Source organism: Ixodes scapularis, unplaced genomic scaffold, assembly GCF_016920785.2.
Source record: "Ixodes scapularis isolate PalLabHiFi unplaced genomic scaffold, ASM1692078v2 ptg000822l_1__unscaffolded, whole genome shotgun sequence".
NCBI lineage: Eukaryota > Metazoa > Arthropoda > Arachnida > Ixodida > Ixodidae > Ixodes > Ixodes scapularis.
In genome coordinates, this window is record NW_024610043.1 from 30,502 (window position 1) to 49,424 (window position 18,923).

The following is an 18,923-nucleotide window of genomic DNA, read 5'->3' on the forward strand; positions in this document are numbered from 1 at the left end:
TGGAAATTATATTTGCGGGAAAGGTTTGGTGTAAATCATTAGAGTGAAACGTGCGTGATTTAAAACACGATTTGCATCACCTTGATTTTTATTCTCCACTTTGGTTTATATGCGAATTCATTGCATTTTCTACAGAGGTGTGTCACCGGTGATGCTGATATTCTGCACTTCAAATTTATTTCGATATAATTGATCCGTGGTGTTCCAAAGGGCGCAGCGCGCGAGGCTCCTACTCTGATGTACCGGGTTCGAATCCCGCCGTGCATTTCGCGTTTTTTTCCTTTCGTTGCTTCACTAGAAAACTCCAGTGCAATCTCGTTGGTTCTTGCACCTTTTTTGTAGCAGCGCTCCGGACCACGGGCCGTTAACGAACACAGCCGTAGAATGCAGGACGAAATCCGTCTCCCGCTAGCATTCGATCCCGCTGCCACGCCGACATCGACGCCCGTGAAGACGCCAATTATTGTACTTTTATTTTTGCCACACGTTCGCCGCGTTAAACCTTGAGTTTTCTCAGTCATTCATCGTTTCGTCACTCACCCTTCGTGACATTCCGGTGGAGATGCTGGGTAACGCTTGCCCACACTCAGTTCTCTCATGAAGACGACGACAAGCATCCTCGGTGAAGAATACGAACGGCAGTGAAGCAAAACGAGATTGACCATCGATGATCAGCAAGGTGCAATGAACACCACAAGCCACGTAAAACGATAACGAACAACGACGACTGTGTAAGATGTCGATCCGCGAAGACCTGCGACGATGACCTACGACTATGTCCTACGAGGACCTACGACGGCGACCGACGAAGACGAACAACGACCACGCCAGGCGACTACCTACGTACGACGACAACTTGTGACATTTCGAGAGCCTACACTGTGCATTTGATGGGAGATCATAACAAAAAACATTTTCAGTCGAGCTAATTTTCGTCTTGACGAAAGAAATGGGAGTTTAAATTGGGTCAACATATTTGTAACGACATCACGTCGCTTACATCTCGATATATTAAATCTTGTCTCCTTCCTTTAACATTTCTTGAGTTCGTCAATTTTTATTTTTCTATGAGGGTTTCACAAAACATAACACACCGCAAACGGTGATTTCTTGCCGACAGCCCCGAATTAGAGCAAAAATAAATCCCCAAAAATACTGAATGATTAGCCAGCCCGGATTGACACAAAGAACGGTAGAAGGGGATATTTAGGGATATTTATCTCACACCGCAGTTCAGAGAAAATTAAATTATCTAAAAAGAGCGACAAACACGAATGACGCGAGCAGGCGATTTCAATTCACACGCCAACCTCTCCGACTTTCCATAGCTCACCAAAATACGATTATGTCCACTGCCGCTTTTAGTGCGAACTCCCTAACCCTATATATTTAAGATAAAGTAAACGCTTATTTGAAGTGGGGCTAGTTCTAGGCCTTTCGCACAACCAAATACGATATAGCTTCGCCAATACTGGAAACTCCTTCGAAAACCTATGGGAACGGCGGCGAACGTGACAGTGGCGCCTCAAGCGGACTCGGAGTCTATGGAAGCAGACGACGCAATGGAAAAGTATAGGCTCCGCGACGTCCTCGAGTTTTGCGAGCCCCGTTTCTTCACCCCAACAGTTGTCCGTCCTTTCTCGTTTTCTTCCTCAAGTTTACTACCGCAACAATTCATTACGGTCAACTCGTTTGCAAAACAGAATCCACTGATTGCAACTGCAACGACAAACAAATAACAACGCGCGCATAAACGAAGATAGAGCAGTTTATTTAGAGGTCTCAAACGCCACTCAAGGGGATCACACGCGTTTGAAGCGCATCTGGGAAGCAGAAAAAAAGGCGTTTAGCCACTCGAACTACGACGTAAGAAGTTACTGCTTATCCGTTACAAACTGCGTTGTCACAATTTCTTACCTGAATAGGGGATTATTGAAACGTGCGCAAACAATGTGTTAAAAGAACCAGAGCAAAGCGCACCAGCCTCTGCAGCATTACAAAAACAAAAAGTAACGGGAAAAATGACCGTTCAAACATTTTCCGAACTTTGCAGAAAACATGGGGTCCCCATCCCAAACGAAAATAAAAAGAAATGGAGAACAGTAGCGAACAGCGGCCGGCGATTGCAACGAAGAAGTTGGCAGACGATACAAAAATACAAATTAAAGAGGTTTTCCACCACCACAAAAATACAAATCACCCAGCAAAGACCTCCCTCAACGACGACGATTGCACGGGGCGTCGGTTGAAAATTAGCAGGTGGTGCTCGCCCTCGGTGTTGAGTCCTCAACAGACAAAGTAGAAGGAACACGACGAAACTATTAAAAAAATAGAGCTTCATTTTTTTTTTTTGCTGCACGTTACACGTTTGTTTATTCGCTTTCGCGGCGTTGGTTGGAACTAAGGACAAAAGAGGTCCTTAGTTCCAACCAACAAAGGAGACGGGACAAAAAGACGAAGAAGCACACAGGACAAGCGCTTGGCCTGTGTGCTTCTTCGTCTTTTTGTCCCGTCTCTTTTGCGCTATTTTTAATATGAATGTCCAATACCAACTTGCCCAGCAGTCGAAGACTTTGGCAGGTTGTTTGTTTGCTTGCTTGGCGCAGCAGTTCAAAAGTACATTCCAGTACTCGTTGGCGTACATGTCCAGGCAATCCTTGCACATCGTGCCTTTGTTTTGAGTGTCGATCAGCCGGCTCAAGTGCGTTTTCAGCTGAACTTTTGTTTGGTGAAATATTCGTCTGTTGAGGCGTCAGTGGTAATTTTGAAGCCAGACTTGGATAGCTGTTCCAGTTTAATTTGAAGTAACTTAATTACTCACGTTTGTTCGGTCTTCGGGAAGCGGAAGAAGGATTTTCCACATCAGAAAAACTTGTTTTCGCAGTGGAGATGGCAGGCACATGGCACGAGTGCCATCTCCAAGTATGCGCTGGTGTATGCCCGAAGGCGGCCGGTTGATCAACCAACGATGACTCATAGCAGACGTGACCGCGTACTAAAAAAAATATCCGAATACAAATGTATAACGAGCTTACACTTCTTAATATATTTATTAAGTATCAAAAAGTACAAATGAAGATATCGGATCAGAAACTCAATCGAAGGAGAACATAGGAGGTTATCATAGACGACAGTGGAAAAACAACAACAACAACAACAACAAAGTTGCAGACGGCCTTCCAAATGTCCAGGCGTAGCGCAGCAGACGAACCGGTGGTAGTAAGCGACGAAGCGAAGGAAAGAAAGTAAAAACTAAGCCAAACAAGGCAAAGCAAAATACGCGATGGTTCGAACGTCAAGTAAGCACAAGAAAGAAAAAAAAGCAAACAAAAAACATAAACTCAGGAGGAAGAAAGACCGCGGCGGCGTAGCGCCGCCTCAAACGTAAAAAGAAAGTAGACTTTGAAAAATGGCAGGAGGTGCACGACCGTCCATCGGGTGTTCTTTTTTGTAACTCCGCTTTTATTAGTTTCAGTAATAGCGTCAAATTTGCATGTGCACGGTCGTATTTTCCCAGAGTATACTGACATCGCAGGAAGGTACGTGGTTCGAAATTGCTTTTTGCTTCTTCATCTAGAGACGATTGGAATATAGCCATCTCGCCTATTCGACGAAACGGTTTTAAGCAATGCAATCATGAGAAATTGAAATTGCAACAGCAAAAAGAGCTGATCGGTATGCACAGTAAAGTTGAAACGTAGCAATGTTCTAAAACATTTTTTACATTGCCCTTTTTAAAGAAAGAGGGAGAAGGTACAATCGTGTCTTGCCTGGCAGACATAAGTTCTGAGTCTTCCGACGGAATGTTTTTTCGGGAGAGCCCGAAAATTGCACCCTACAGGCTGTAACATCTTCCCCTCGCGAAGAAAATGTCCTTGACTCATAAGGTGGAACCTATTTTTTAACAGTCAAAGCAGCGAATAGCCGTGACAATTTTTTTTCATTGCTCACCTCGCACGGAGATCGGCAAAACCAGTGCATTGTGGAGAATTCGTCTGCTAGCGGAGACTCCGAGCTCGCCAGGGGCGCTGCGATCAATTTTCGCCCGCGATCCGCGGGAGTTGCCGAGAAGTTCGCGTGGTGCCCCCTTACGGCGAACCGGGGTGATGTCACGGCGAGGAGAGAATTTTTCCCCGACTCGCCCCGCTCGCCCTGTGGAGGCTGTGACGACGCTAGCTGTCGGTGCGCTCGTTTCTATTTATTTATTTTTTTGGCGTGTTTTTCGTAGGAAGTGTAAATTTTTATATCTGCCTTTATTGAGGTATGGCCTGTAGCTACAGGCGAAACTTCAACCAACATTTTAAGCATGGTTGACAGGGCAGGCAACGCATGAATCACAGCTGGTATATGAAAATAAAGAAATATGGCCACAATTGCTGGATGACTATAGATTTACATCTCGCACAATAAATTCTGCTGATGGTCTGAATGAATTGGCAGGTTATGTATACTATATTTTCTTGTATCTATGTTTTTAAACAAGACCGCCGAAGCAGAAAAGCTGCATGCTGCTCGAGCAACATGCTAAATACAGTCTGGGTCATGGGGAGGGAATCATAAGTAAGACAGCCCAAGTGCAGGGGCAAAGTAAAAAAAAAAAAGAGGAACATTTATTGTATACATTGCTCGCATTTGACCTTTGCTGGATTTCGATAGTATTTCAATAGACTACACATCGGGTATTTGTGAACTTGTTTATATCAACCCTCAAGTAATGTATAACAAACGTAAGCAAAGGTGTCTAGCTCGTTATTAGTCTCTTAAGCCCTAAAATTGAGATTTTACTTAAATCGAATTGTCCCGAAGCGAAAATATCGGAAGTTTTTCTCACGCAGACTGTCGCCCTTCACAGGTTCCACATTTTCTGCTACTAGTGCTGCATCTACCACTTCGAATGCTTTCTTTTACTCCTGTTTTCCTCTGTTGTCAGAGGGTCCAGTTGTAGGAAGTTTGAATGCTGAGGAAGCGTTTGGGGACCTTCAGCAGTGTCTCTTTTAATTGGAAATGACAATTCAGACTAAACGGTGTATTTTCCGAATACCCAAGGCTGAAATAAAGAATGTCAGGAAAAATTATAAACATTCGAAATTGCGGCAGTATTGCTGTGCATATTTTGGGCAGTTCAATACATATCATACAGGCAACTGGTGGCAATTCAACCTTTTTTGCTGTTACCATACAATCTTAGTCCCAGTAGTTGTACATCTTCTAAGAAATATGCTTGCATACGTGTATAAACTATATAATTAATTCACAAAGAAGCTATACATTTATCTAAAACAACCCTGTTCAACGAGCACTTCAAAGATCATCAGACGAAGGGCCTTTAATACATCTGTGAACCAGCGCATGCAGAGTGGCAGCGCAGAGTCGGGGTCGCGAGCTAATTTGCCGACCACCCAAAGACCCATATATAAAAGCCACTTCAAATGCCTTTAAAGCGGAATGTAATATCGTCCTAAATCATGAACATGCAAGGAACAGAATTCCAGCGTCTGAAACACTTGCGCCACCGCTTCACCGACCCCTCGTAAGATTGCCTTGTGTCCTGTGGACGGACGGGGAGGTTCATCGGCGGAATTGCCTCCGCCGATAGCTTTCGGGATTTGTAACCCAATTTTAAAGGTAAAAGGGGCAAGCAGGCTTATAAAATGTACGGAACCACGTCAATATCAGCCTAACTCAACGTCTTGTACATCAGGTAAACGACGTCCAGCTCCTCGAAGAGCTTGCGGCACACAACACCAAACCAGGAAACCGGTGCTGGGAAGCGAGCGAATGCGAGATCGCGGAGCCGAGTCCTCCGCCTGACGTCACGGTGCACCTCACCCAATCAGGGCGCGGCGACCGCAGCGGCGCTTGTGTTCGCTCTCGGGGCTAATTGGCTTACACGGTATTTGGCACAACGTTTGTGTCTTTGATTAAGAGTAGAGGTGGTCGTTCTTTGCCGTCAGCAGCGTTATCGGCCGCCTTACTACACCGTAGCCGTACGACAGCAACCGCGGCGGCGACCTAGGGCGACCCTATTCAGAGCCGTATATGGGGAAAGGCTGGCACGTAGGTTTGGTGACGAAGGTGCTGAAATGGAGGAAGGTAAAGGAAAGGAAGGAGAGATCGGAAGAAACCAGAGACGAAGAAGGAAGCTAAGAGGAGACGACCGTCATTTTAACGCAACACCCTTTAAGTGCAGAGCACTGTTGAGACTACGCGTCGTCTGTGCCGACTACTTTTTTGTCTAAGTAAACGTTTGCGGTGAAACGCTGAGAAACCTACATTTGTCAGCTTTTTAACCCACCTATCTGTATCGGACAAAGAGGGCAGCTTCGTAGTCTTTGAGTCAGGCACATATGGGACAGAGTGCCTTCATACACACGCGCGCTTTTGCTTGAGTGGTGACATCTCGGCCATTTTTCCGCCCAATCGTTCTTTCTATGCATTTTGAAGTGCGCGCAATCCGGTGTCACTCAGCACGAGCGCGTAGCTTGGGCTAATGCATAGACGCCATTTTACCGCCCAAGTCACGCACCAAGTGCGCGAGAGCGTCACGCGCTGGCACATTCAGGGCAACAATGGATGTCTTCACCCTGAGACAGACAGACATGTAGGCACCCTAATATGGGAAGAAAGGTGCTGCCACCATTGGACAAAAACTTCGTTCAAACGCCATGCTAATCTCTAGTATACTCAGGTCAGAAAAGTGGCGACAACAACGTCTACTCACAAACTTTCTGCCTTCAAAATGTCTCCACTTTAATGTTTTCACAAGCTTAGGGGAATAACACTACCATTTTTTTGCCAGAGCCTACGAAATAAAAAGAAAAAAACAACAAAATTTGAATGCTCATCCCATGTATTCCATTGGGCGAATGAATGAGAATGTCTTTTACTCCCGCTCAGTAAGAAGCAGCAGGGAATTCAGGTACACGCGCTCACGCCTCCAACTCTGTACTGCGGGCTGATTGGCGCGCTCGGGAAGGGGGCGTCACGGTGTCGAGTTCATAAACTAACCAAATTCTCCAATTATACGGCTCTGGACATATTATAGCAGCGGTGCCTGGTGGAAAAACGTGTACTATAGACGCCTGCGGCGACCCCTTGCTTTCCTCCTCTTCTGCCGGACACTGAAGGAATAGAGGAGGCACTATCCCAGCTGATTGCCCCATAGATCGCCCAAGCTCTCGCGCTAAATTAAACACACCTCGTCCTTTTTAATACTCCCGAACGCGCCTCAATTCCCCGCTCGGCCGCTATGTGCAGTCTTATGCTCCCTGTTTTATAGACGCTCTACACACGCGCCAAATTACAGCCGCCATTGCTGACCTTCTCTTGTCTTACCGAGATGCCGAGCAACTGAAACGGTAGTTGACGATCCTCTACAAAGGTCGATGCCTTAGAAAAGGACACAGTTGAATCTAGGATGGCAATAACCTGGCCTGCTATGGTAATGATGAAGTGAAATAAACGGAGTAAGAGGAAACAAAAACTGAAGGTCAGTTATGGCGGCGTCCATGCACAGCTGCTGCAAAGCGTCTATAACAGCGGATATAGAAAAAGCGTTAGAATAAATGCTTTTCAATAAATGCTTTGTGGTTCAGGGTCGAGGGATGCGACTTCTTTGGGCGTAAATAGTGGTACCGTTCAATGGAACAAGGGTTTCTGAGAGTCGATGCGGAGTCGTTCGTGATCTCAAAGTCATCAGAGCTTAACAGACGATAATTTAGGAGGCATTTCCTAGGGGCATTATCATCGTTTCAAGCGCTTGTATAAAGTGCTTCTGGTGCAAGCGTTTGCTTCGAACTGTAGTGAAGGCTTCTGCGACGCACTAAAACTCGGAGCGTCTCGTGGATTTGTTGAACATGTCATTTATTTATCAGTTGAAGCAAACGACGCCGGCACAATCGGAGGTGCTTCGGCACATTTGATGTTTTTAATCGGTGTTCGAACGCTTGACACCATAACTCTTCGATCTCCAAACACCCGACATAATGATCGCAGCATATCGTAAATTACTCGCCTTCGAGCACTGCGTAGAAGCTTCAATATTTCTACGTTGTTTCTCCCATAGAGTTGCGTGTATTGCGGGTGTCAAGCAATGGCCACCGGTGGTGTCACCGACGGGCACCCGATCCGCGATCCCGCCTTCTACAATAGAGATCAGCGGCGCTACCGTCGTTCTTTTCAAGAAACGTCGTACGCCGTAGTTACTAACCAATCCATTTTTATATTCATATATGGCGCCGCCTCGTAGGACTCGCACCTCTGGTCGGAAACTTTTTTAGTTATTTAAACGTGAGCTCTTACCTGCAGCACCCTTTTATACCCGTTTTCACCTGGAGAACAGTAGTAAAAAGAGTGCGACTCCTAGAGGACCATTACTAATTTTCCCCTTTATGAGGAGAATTAAGATATAGGTAGGTGCATTTCAGATTAGATATGTGTTATTTAATCAAGACGTACACGTTTCAAACACCAAATGCATCGCTTTTTCCTCCGACAAGCAAATCTTGTAAAAACTACTACACCCGGCGTATGAACAACGCGCAACACGTTCGTTTCTCTTGCGGTGAAAACGAGTATAGAACATTTGGTATTTGCCTGGGGAGCTGACGAGTGCATACCGACCTCTCTAACACCTATTCAGCTTGATTATTGTTGACATTTTGTGGCAGCGGACAAATGTGACTGGCTCCTTTGTCGTCGGTTTTCAACGGTTTCGACCCCACACTGCTCTGAAGCGGCCCTCCCGCTAAGAGTTACTTGTTCGCTCTCACAACAAGGGCGCCCCATTTTAAAGCTAAGCTGTATATGGCTAGGGTTCCATGCATTTTTGGTATCCGCGTGCAAAAACAAAATTGCAATTAAAAGCGCTTCATTGTATGTAAATGCATGTGCGCCCCGTCATTTCGATATACATTTTGATAAGGAAAGACGTCGAAACGTAGGATCAGGATGATAGATCCGATAACGATGGGCCTTCTCCCGCTAGGGATGGGTGACATCACTGCTTCACGTATATAACCGCTGCAGCGCGCGTTACATGTGTAAATCATTATATCTGTAGATTTAACTTTAGCAAATAATCTCACCAAAGTTTTAATTGAACCCATCAGTGTATATCATTTTGATTCCGAATCAATCGTTACTACCAATCCAAAATTATGTATATATATACTCTAAATCAACATTTGGTGAAGTGCTTTCGTGTGTCTCTTGGTGAACCATATGTGTTGGCGCTCTACAGCTTTGCTGGCCAACCCCCTTCACAGAGAGCAATGGCTCACAATTTTATTTTTTTCTTTCACCACCGCTCCGAGCTGCTGGAACTGAGCAAGCAAGAAACCGGAGCGCTTTAACGTTAAAGCGTTTGAGCCAATCTTTCTGTCTCTTACGGTTCCCGTTTTAAAATACATCGGAGGTGATGAGCGAGTTATCTGGCAGCAGATATCAAACGTCAGACAGTGTAAAAGTCGTATCTTTCTCAAGGCGTCACACCACAATAGACTGCGATTATGTTTTAGAGGGGATGCCTATCAAACGTCTTTCTGTCATAAAAGACCTTGGCGTATACCTTGATAATGTTCTAACGTTTACTGCCCATGTGTCATTTGTCGTTGGCAGTGCAACAAGAATGCTTGGTGTTATATCTCGTATTACGAAGCACTTTAATAACCCGGCTTCCTTGGTTCGGTTATTTTGTGCCCTAGTCAGGTCTAGACTTGAATTTGCTTCAGTAGCTTGGAATGCGTTAAATAAAACTCAGGCATTGAACATTGAAAATGTACAGAAGAGGTTAATACGCATTGTGTATGATCGATACTCTCATCGTCGCTTCTACTTTGATTATGAATTTCTTCTTAAAAAAGTTTCGTTGACAAACTTGTCCGATAGAAGAGCGGAACGTGACTTAGTCTTTTTTCATAAGTTAGTGAACGGTGTATCTGATTGTGGCTCGCTTTTAAGTGATGTTAATTTACATGTTCCCTCCCGACCCACTAGAAATCATAGTACTTTTTACATTAATACTGTCTGTGATCTCTCGCCTTTATCACGCTGCCAACTGCTTTTTAACCGCATCAACAATGCTGAAGTGGATATATTTAGCGACTCTCGGGTGTTCGCGATGAAAATGAAAGTGCTTGTTGCCAATTTGTAACGTTTGTGTATTTTTGCCATGTCTCTGTTATTTTAATTCCTCATTTATTATGTGTACCAAAGAAAAGACCTGTTGGTTGTTTTTGGGCACTTGAAAATAAATATTTATTATTATTATTATTATTATTATTGCTTTCACGGCCTCATTTGAATTGCATTCTCAAGGCGAGTTCTCGGTTTATAGCATCAGCGAGTTTGTCATTAGTATTGTTTTTTTTTACATTGTCTAGTGGTAACGTTTAAGGCGTCATGATAACGGTGCGATATTTTGTTTTCAGCTTTTTTATTTGTATGGTTATGCAATTTGTGAACTGAAAAATGTTCGGAAAGCATCTGGGCCAATTAATTAGATGGTATGCCTTTCTTCCTGGATGTAATTGATATTAGATTATGAAAGATTACTTAGAAGATTTTAGCCGATTTAGAGCACTGTTCTGAGGCAGACCAGTGGATTCATTCTTCATAGTTCTCTAAGTTAACACTAAAAACATTGGTATGAAAATTATAGACAAGCTCTATTTCTTAAAAAGAAACTATTTAGAGTTTTGAACACGAAAATTAAGCATAGTAACCCAGATACAGGAGCTGCGAAAGAATCTGGGCCACTGTGGTGAATATCGGCGTCCCGAACTAAACATACTTCTTAAAGGGGCCCTGCAGTCATATTTAAGCGTCTACCTTTTTTGCGGTTTCCACATCTCATGGGGTTCGGGCAAGCCAGCGGGCACGGAGAGAGTAACTAAATATCAGTGGAATTATTTGGAATTCAAGGTGGGAGCCGATGAGGAGAGACAATCTTTTCCATCGGATTCGTCACGGTGGTCTCGGTCTCTCGCATTTGTTTTGCAAAAAGATTGTGTCCTGATACTTTTTTCTACGAGACCAAGAGCATCCTTTCATACGTACGTTTATACAAGCCAAATTGTCTCCTCCTTTGCCATCTTTTCTTGTTTCGTCCCATGGCGGCGAACTTAAGAGATTAGTGGGATATAAAAAGGAGGTGGTAGACGCGGTGTTATTTTTGTCTGCCCGTTTTTCTTTTGAGTATTTGTCCGCTGTTAGCAAGAAAACGCTTACACGCGATTTATTGACAAGTTTGTTTCCAGGCCCGTTGTATAGAACTGCAGTCTGTAGCGGGGGCCAAGATGTGCTCAAGCGAGTGAAGAATATGTGCGTTCTCCCTTCCGTTAAAACGGTCTTTTTTAAACTGCATTCCAATACACTGCCCGTTAAGGTGTGGATTGAAGGAAAGGGTATTGATGTTCCGTGGTCGGTAGACTGTATTTTGTGTAAGAAACCTGAGACCATCAAACACGTTTTCATTTTTTGCTGGGATGCGGTGTTTTTTTGGGATGTGCTGCAGCGCACGTCGAAGAAACAACTGTGCATTAGCCAATCAATCATACGTTTCTTGAATGTGAGTAACGATGATGGCGTACCTTTTGATATGATTATGTTGTTGGGTTTGTGCAGTATTTGGAGGTCGCGCATGGCGGTCCGTCATGCCGACCCTAGTGTGAAAAAAGTGCATCATTATTTTTTCAACCTTGTTAAGCAAGTGGAAAGTGTTTTTTCAAACCGTAAAACGAAACCCGAGTGGCTAGAAATTTGTAAACCGCTCCTCGAAATGCGAGGATTTTAATGTACCCTGCAATAAGTCTTCAAGAGCTTTTTTTTTTTTTTTTTAAGTGACATGACCGTTTTTGCATTCCTCCTGCAATAAAGAAATAATAAAACCTCCTCGTTAGTATAGTGGTCAGTATCCCCGCCTGTCAAGCGGGAGACCGGGGTTCGATTCCCCGACGGGGAGTTGTGTTTTTCCGGCGGCAACTCTTTTTTTTTCTCCCACCACTGTGGAACGTGCATTCAGCAGCTCGAGTTTGACTCCCCCCTCTTCCCATCCCTCCTCGTTAGTATAGTGGTCAGTATCCCCGCCTGTCACGCGGGAGACCGGGGTTCGATTCCCCGACGGGGAGTTATCTTTTTACGACGGCAACTCTTTTTTTCTTTTCCCACGACTGTGGAACGTGCATTCAGCAGCTCGAGTTTGACTCCCCCTCTTCCCATCCCTCCTCGTTAGTATAGCATTCGACTTCCGGCTGCCGAACGCGTCGGACGTTCTTATCATGAGCTCCGTCGGAGCGGTTTCAGCGGCCCAGTCGGGCCGCGGCAACAGGAATGCTGACGCTGCATCACAGGAGTATGAAATCATTTTGCCGTCGCTGCCATCAGGACCATCTGTTCTACACACGGCATTTTTGCATGCCGACACGAAAGCTCGGCCCTATCGTCTTGAGCATTTTCGGGACTCCCTTGCACGTGTGGCACTTCTCCCAGAGGTGCTCGCTTTGGGGGCGTATCAGTACAATCACGTTTGGGCTGTCACCTTCAAGAGCGCCGAGGGGAAAAAGAAGTTGCTAGCCGTCGCAGACTTCAAAGTCAAGGACGGCCGCTGCGTCGTGGTGGACCCGAGTAACCAGGACACCCGGCTCAAGCTCCACTGGCTGCTGCATCACGTCCCTGACGAAGAGGTACGGGCGGCCCTGGCGCCTTTTGGAAAAGTGACAGGAATCACAAGAGACAAGTGGCGCGTCCCAGGATGCCCGGACATGGGGTCGACAACGCGGTCGGTGTCCCTCAAGTTGGGGCCTGGTGTCACGGTGGACGACCTCCCCCATCAACTGCGTATCGCCGGCGACCTAGCGTTAGTAGTGGTGCCTGGCAGAGCCCCGCTCTGCCTACGGTGCAAGGGCAAGGGCCACATTCGGAGGGACTGCCGAGTACCGCGCTGTGCACTCTGCCGTCGCTTTGGCCACGACGAGAGCTAGTGCGTCCGAACCTACGCAAGCGTCGCAGGACCCGTGGGGAGCGACGATAACTTGGAGCACCTCATGGACGTGGCCGATGCCGAGGAGGCCGCCTCGGGTTCTTCCGACAGGGCAGCCCCAAAAGCGGACTTTACACCATCACCTGAAGGTGACGGGACGAAAGGAACGGTTGACGCGGCACCTGGTACGGACGCTACGAGGCAAGCTAGGCGGTCAGAGGTTCCTACGGCAGAGAACGTTATACCGAGCGGCGCAGAAATCAGCGTCCTTAAGGACTCTGCCGTTGACGGATCCATGGTTGACGTAGAGGCCTCGGCAAGTGGCCTTACCACCAAAAGGACTCACGAGGACGCCAGCACGGGCCCCAGCGTGTCAAACCACGAGGAGCCACCTCCGAAGGCGGCCCCCTTCAGGAGGCCACGGCTTAACGTCAAGCCGAAGGTCCCTGGCGACGATGCAAGAGTGGTCAAGCCACCCCCGTGAGTGTCCGACCGTGGCTAGCTTGAGGCCTCGGGGTATGCGTGGTGGACAGTCGGACGCTAGTTTCTCGTCGAGACGAAATGCACGGCTCCGAACCCGAGGTAAGCACCATGCGGTCTCTCTCCTCCTGGAATGGCACTAAGATTAGAAGCGCCCTTACGTATTGCCACCATAAACGTCCGCGGGATGGCAGCGAGGCGCCGACAATACCAGCTTAGCCGACTGTTCGCAGACAACGAGCTTGATATTGTCGCCGTCCAAGAAACGAAAGTAGAAAGCCAAGAACAGACTGACCGCATGGTGCAACCTTTTCGATCTCGTTTTAATGTATGCGTTGCACATTCAGTTGGTTTGTCAGGGGGTTGCTGTTTATTTATTCGGCAATCGATTGGCATCACAGAGACTGCTGTGGTTTCGTGCACTTCCGGTCGTTTTGTGTACTGTGATTTTTCTTTTTCGAATATCGAGTGGCGTGTAATTTGCGTTTATGCGCCAAATCGCGACAGTGGGCGAAAAGTTTTTTTTGAAGGTATAAGGGCGTATCTTGAAAGTGAAAGAATGATTATTCTTTTAGGGGATTTTAATTGTCTGTGCGCGCCAGAGAATCGTGTGAATCAAGTCCCTATTCGCGACCAGAGTGCCATTTATTTAAGTGATATTATTGCTGAACATGAATTGGAAGACGTCGCGCGCCTTGCCTCCACAGGCAAGGTTCAGTTTACTCATTTTCAGGGTTTCAGTCATGCCCGACTCGATAGAGCTTACATTTCGCTTGATCTCGCCCCGTTATGTGACCATTATACTGTTCAGCCTGTCTCGTTCAGTGACCACGCGTTAGTAATGTTCACCCTTGGAAAGGAAGCCAGAAGGCAAAAGTGGAATTGGTCGCTGTGGAAATTAAACGGGAGTCTTGTTCTGGACGAGGTTTTTAAAAGTACAGTTAACAGTTTATTTGAGAAGTTAAAAGAGAATGATCAAATGAAGTGGGGGGTCAAGTGGGAACTGTTTAAAGAGGAGGTAAAAATGAACGCCATAGAAAGAAGTAGTTTACTCAACTACCAGAGACAGAGGAAGGAGAAAGAGCTCAGGCGTGAATTGGACATTCTTTTAAGCGAAGAAAGAGTTCTGCCCGGCGAGTTCGCGCAGGAAATAAGAAACATCAAGTCCCAGTTGGAAATTATTGACGCAAAACGTTACAGAGGGGCCGTCGTGCGTGCGCGAGCCGAAAGACTTTGGTGCAGCGAAAAGCCGACAAAGCGCGCTCTAAGTGACGAACAGAGGTACGCGCGGCAGAATGAGATAAACGAAATCAGCTACGGCCACTCGGTAACGCGTGATAAGATAACAATTCGACGGGCGTTTGTCGAACACTATCGCGAGTTACTTGGGCACTGCGTGCCATTACAGGACGGTTTTGACAGCGAGTTTTTGCTGCTAATGCCCAAGCTAGAAGAGCATCTTCGTATCAGCTTGGAAGCGCCGATTAGTGTCCGCGAAATAGAGCGGGCCATTGACGAGTTAAGCGCAGGAAAGACACCCGGTCCTGACGGCGTAGGCTCCGAGTTTTACAAAATGTTTAAATGGGAATCAGCAAATGCCCTTTACCATGTGCTAGCCGAGGCCTATGATTTAAATATTTTGCCGCCATCATTCTTAAGAACACACACTGTCCTTATACCCAAGAGCGACGACCCCGTAAAACTTTTGTCCGTAGCATCCTACAGACCTATAAGTCTAGCGAATGTGGACTACAAAATCTACATGAAGGTCCTGGCTCAAAGATTACAGTCCGTAATTAAATGTTTAGTGGGGCCACATCAGACGTGTGGTATAAAATGGCGTACCATTTGTACGAATATACATGTCGCAAGAAGCATTTTAGAATGCTGCGACGCTTTCTCCAGTCGAGTTGCAGTGTTGCAGCTCGACCTGGATAAAGCGTTCGACCGCGTATCGCATCAAGTTCTATTCAATACTCTGGAGTATGTTAATGTAGGTAGTGTTATTCTAGACGGTCTCAAAATGGCTTACAAAAACTGTACTACGCGGTTAATTGTTAATAAGGAGGTTAGTGAGAGTGTCGACGTCCGCTGTTCTGTGAGGCAAGGTTGCCCACTGTCGCCCTTGCTTTTTGCTATTTATTTAGAACCCTTTTGTTTGCGACTTCTTCAAGACGAAAGAATTAATGGTTTTAGAATCCAGTCAAGCGAGGTGAAAGTTCTGGCGTACGCGGACGACGTTGCCGTTTTTTGTACTGATCGAGATAGCGTGCGCGAGGTGGTCACTGTTGCATCTTCTTTTTGCAAAAAAACGGGGAGTTTGATTAACTGGGGAAAATGTGCTGGTTTTTGGCATGGTAACTGGGACGCGACGCCTAGTGTTTTTTTGAACATTCAGTGGACGGCCTTGCCAGTCAAGTACCTTGGGGTGCCGCTCGAACATTATCGAGACAGCTCGCGGTATTGGAACGAGGAGACGGAGAAGGTCCGGACAAAAGCGGAAAGTTGGAAGGGTCGTGAACTCTCGATGTTTGCACGGGCTACTGTATGTAATATTTTTTTTGATAGCGAAAGTGTGGTATGTCTTGCAAGCGCTGGCTATGTCGCGTATCAGCGTGCAAAAGATACACAGAGTATTTGCAGTTTTTATTTGGGGATCAGTTTGGGAGCGCTCTTCCCGCACGAATTTGTTCCGTTCAGTGCGATGCGGTGGGTTAGGACTGTCTCACCTGTTTATCCGACAAATTGTGTCTCGGTTTATTTTTCTCCGTGATCAAAATGATGTTTTTTTACGCACAGTTATCCAAGTAAGATGGCGAAATATTCTACCAGAGTTTGTGGTGTCATCGAGTACCGAAGCGAGTGGCAGTGTCCGTGGTTACCTGCGAGAAGTTCTTTTATCTTTTAAGATGTTGAAGGTGCGTTTTTCTTTAGAATACCTGAGTAATGTAACGCGAAAGAGGTTGTATAAAGATTTAGTTGACGTCTTATTGCCCGTACCCCTTTACAGATCTCTATATTCGCCGGGAACGGGTCAGGATGTACTAAAAAGAGTTAAAAGAATGCCGATAAAACCAGCGGTTATATCCTTTTTCTTTGGTCTACACAGCGGCACACTCCCTGTGAAGTCGTGGCTTGAGAGTAAGGGGATATTTGTTCCATGGACAACCAACTGCCTGCTCTGTAAAAGACCGGAGACCATAGAGCATGTCTTCATTGAATGCTGGGACGCAGTTTTTTATTGGTATATTCTCCAGCGCACTTTAAAAAAGGACTTTCCTGTAACACCGTTTGGTATTCGGTTTTTGCCCATCGAAAATGAAGGTGGGGTTCCGTACGACATGATTATGGTACTCGGTCTTCACAGTATTTGGAAAACGAGAATGGCTGTGTGCCATGCGGACGTCGATGTACGGTCAGTGCGAGAAAACTTTATTGAGAGCGTGGCATACATTCGAACAGTTCTTGCGGCACAGCCTGAACCCCCTGACTGGTTGCCGCTTCTAAAAAAGCTGGTGTGCCTTAAACGATATTAAATGTAACCCCACTAGTCTAGCGGAGGTTGTCGGTTTCTCTTTTAACACTCTCATGTGTGTACTTGGTGCAATTGTCAAAACAGGCAATAAAGAAAAAAAAAAAAAAAAAAACTCCTCGTTAGTATAGTGGTCAGTATCCCCGCCTGTCACGCGGGAGACCGGGGTTCGATTCCCCGACGGGGAGTTATCTTTTTACGACAGCAACTCCGTTTGTTTTTTTTTTTTCTTTCACTACTGTGGAACGTCCATTCAGCGGCTCGAGTTTGACTCCCGCTCTTCCCATCCCTCCTCGTTAGTATAGGAGTCTGTGGCCGAACACCGAAGTGCTCGGACGCAGGATGACGAGCTCCCAAGATTCGGTATCAGCGGCCGTATCTGGCCGTGGCTTATCTGATGTTGAAGGCTCTGCTGACTATAAGATTATTTTGCCACCCCTGCCCAACGGATACATCGCTGAAAATTCTGTTTTTTTACATTGCGACGTCCGCAACCGGCCGTATCGCATTCAAGATTTTCGAGAGGAACTTCTGCGTTTGAAGGTGCTTCCTGAGTTGGCGTCGGCGGGTGCCCACCAGATGAACCACGAGTGGATGCTTCGCATGCACACGTTGGCAGCGAAGCAGCGCCTACTCGACGCCAAGGAGCTGCGAGTGAAAGGTGGGCGGTGCCTGGTCCTTGACCCCGCCAACACCGAGGTCAAGTTGCGGCTTCACTGGGTCCCTTACGACGTGTCCAGTTGCCAGGTACGTCGAGAACTCGAGCGCTACGGGAAGGTCTCGGACGTCAGCCGGGAACACTTCCGCGAGAGAGGCTTCGAGGGCGTCGAGACCAACACGAGGGTCGTCCAAATAACCCTGAGAGACGGCGTCACGGTGGATGACATCCCTCATGAGATTCGTCTCGAGGGGTGCAAAGTCCTCGTGCTAGTTCCCGGACGAGCTCCTCTGTGCCTCCGCTGTCGACGCAAGGGGCACATCAGGAGAGACTGCCACGTCCCCCGGTGCACGGAGTGCCACCGGTTTGGCCACGAGAGTGCAGACTGCGTCCGCACTTACGCTACCATAGCGCTAAAACGGGTGGACGACGATACGAGCGACCTGCAAATGGACGAGGCGGAGGCGGAAGACGCGGCCGGAGGAATCACACCCCCCACCGCAGATCCCAAGGACACGAGCCCGGACGTCCGCCCGGCCACTCAGGTCGAGGCATCCACCCGAGTGCAACGCCTACCACTAGCGTTGACCCCTGAGTCTGGGAGAAATGCGGCTAGCACCACCCAGCCCTCCTCCCGGACGACGCAGAGTCCGGTAACGTCCGGGGCCAACGCCGGGGACGACCAGCAGCCCCAGGAAGACGACAGCAGAACAACGGAAGCCATGGATGCCGAAGCCATCCTGGCTGGCAAGCGGCAGCTGGACGATGCTCTCGCCGAGACCGCTCCCGAAGACGAAGGCGGGGGCGAACTGCCCTGGCACCACATGGGACCCAAGAAGCACCGAAGAGCACCGCCCAAGCCCCGCATCCCTGCGGATGGTCGCCAGCGCAAGGACTCGTTGTGAGTGAATGACACTCAGGCCCTTTCGTATGTGCTTAGTTATAAAACTGGTTTAAACGGGTGAACCTTTCCTTTTGGCGAAGGATCATTTAAAAGCCCTTTTTTTCTTAAATGACACCTGAACGCTACCAACCCTTTCGTTGCGCCACATTGAATGTGCGAGGGTTTAACTCTAGAAAAAAACAATACCAGGTGCAAATGCTTTTAAACGAGGAAAACATTGATATCCTTGCCGTCCAAGAAACAAAAATGCACGAGGACGATCAAATTGCACTCGCATTAAGACCATTTTTAAGTGCGTACGAAGTGTGTGTCAGCCATGCTGTCGGTACATCCGCGGGATGTTTTTTGTTTCTTTCGAAGCGTATTGCGC

At 47.0% G+C, this 18,923-nt stretch overlaps 3 non-coding genes across 3 annotated transcripts; all 3 read left to right on the top strand.

Annotated features, from left to right (window-relative positions):
• The first annotated feature begins 11,890 nt into the window (after nucleotides 1–11,890).
• On the top strand, nucleotides 11,891–11,962 carry Trnad-guc. The gene has a single exon. It is a non-coding gene; the product is annotated as a tRNA-Asp (tRNA).
• A 94-nt stretch (nucleotides 11,963–12,056) lies between these two features.
• Nucleotides 12,057–12,128, top strand: Trnad-guc. The gene has a single exon. It is a non-coding gene; the product is annotated as a tRNA-Asp (tRNA).
• Nucleotides 12,129–17,107: 4,979 nt separating this feature from the next.
• Trnad-guc lies at nucleotides 17,108–17,179 on the top strand. The gene has a single exon. It is a non-coding gene; the product is annotated as a tRNA-Asp (tRNA).
• Nucleotides 17,180–18,923: the final 1,744 nt, after the last annotated feature.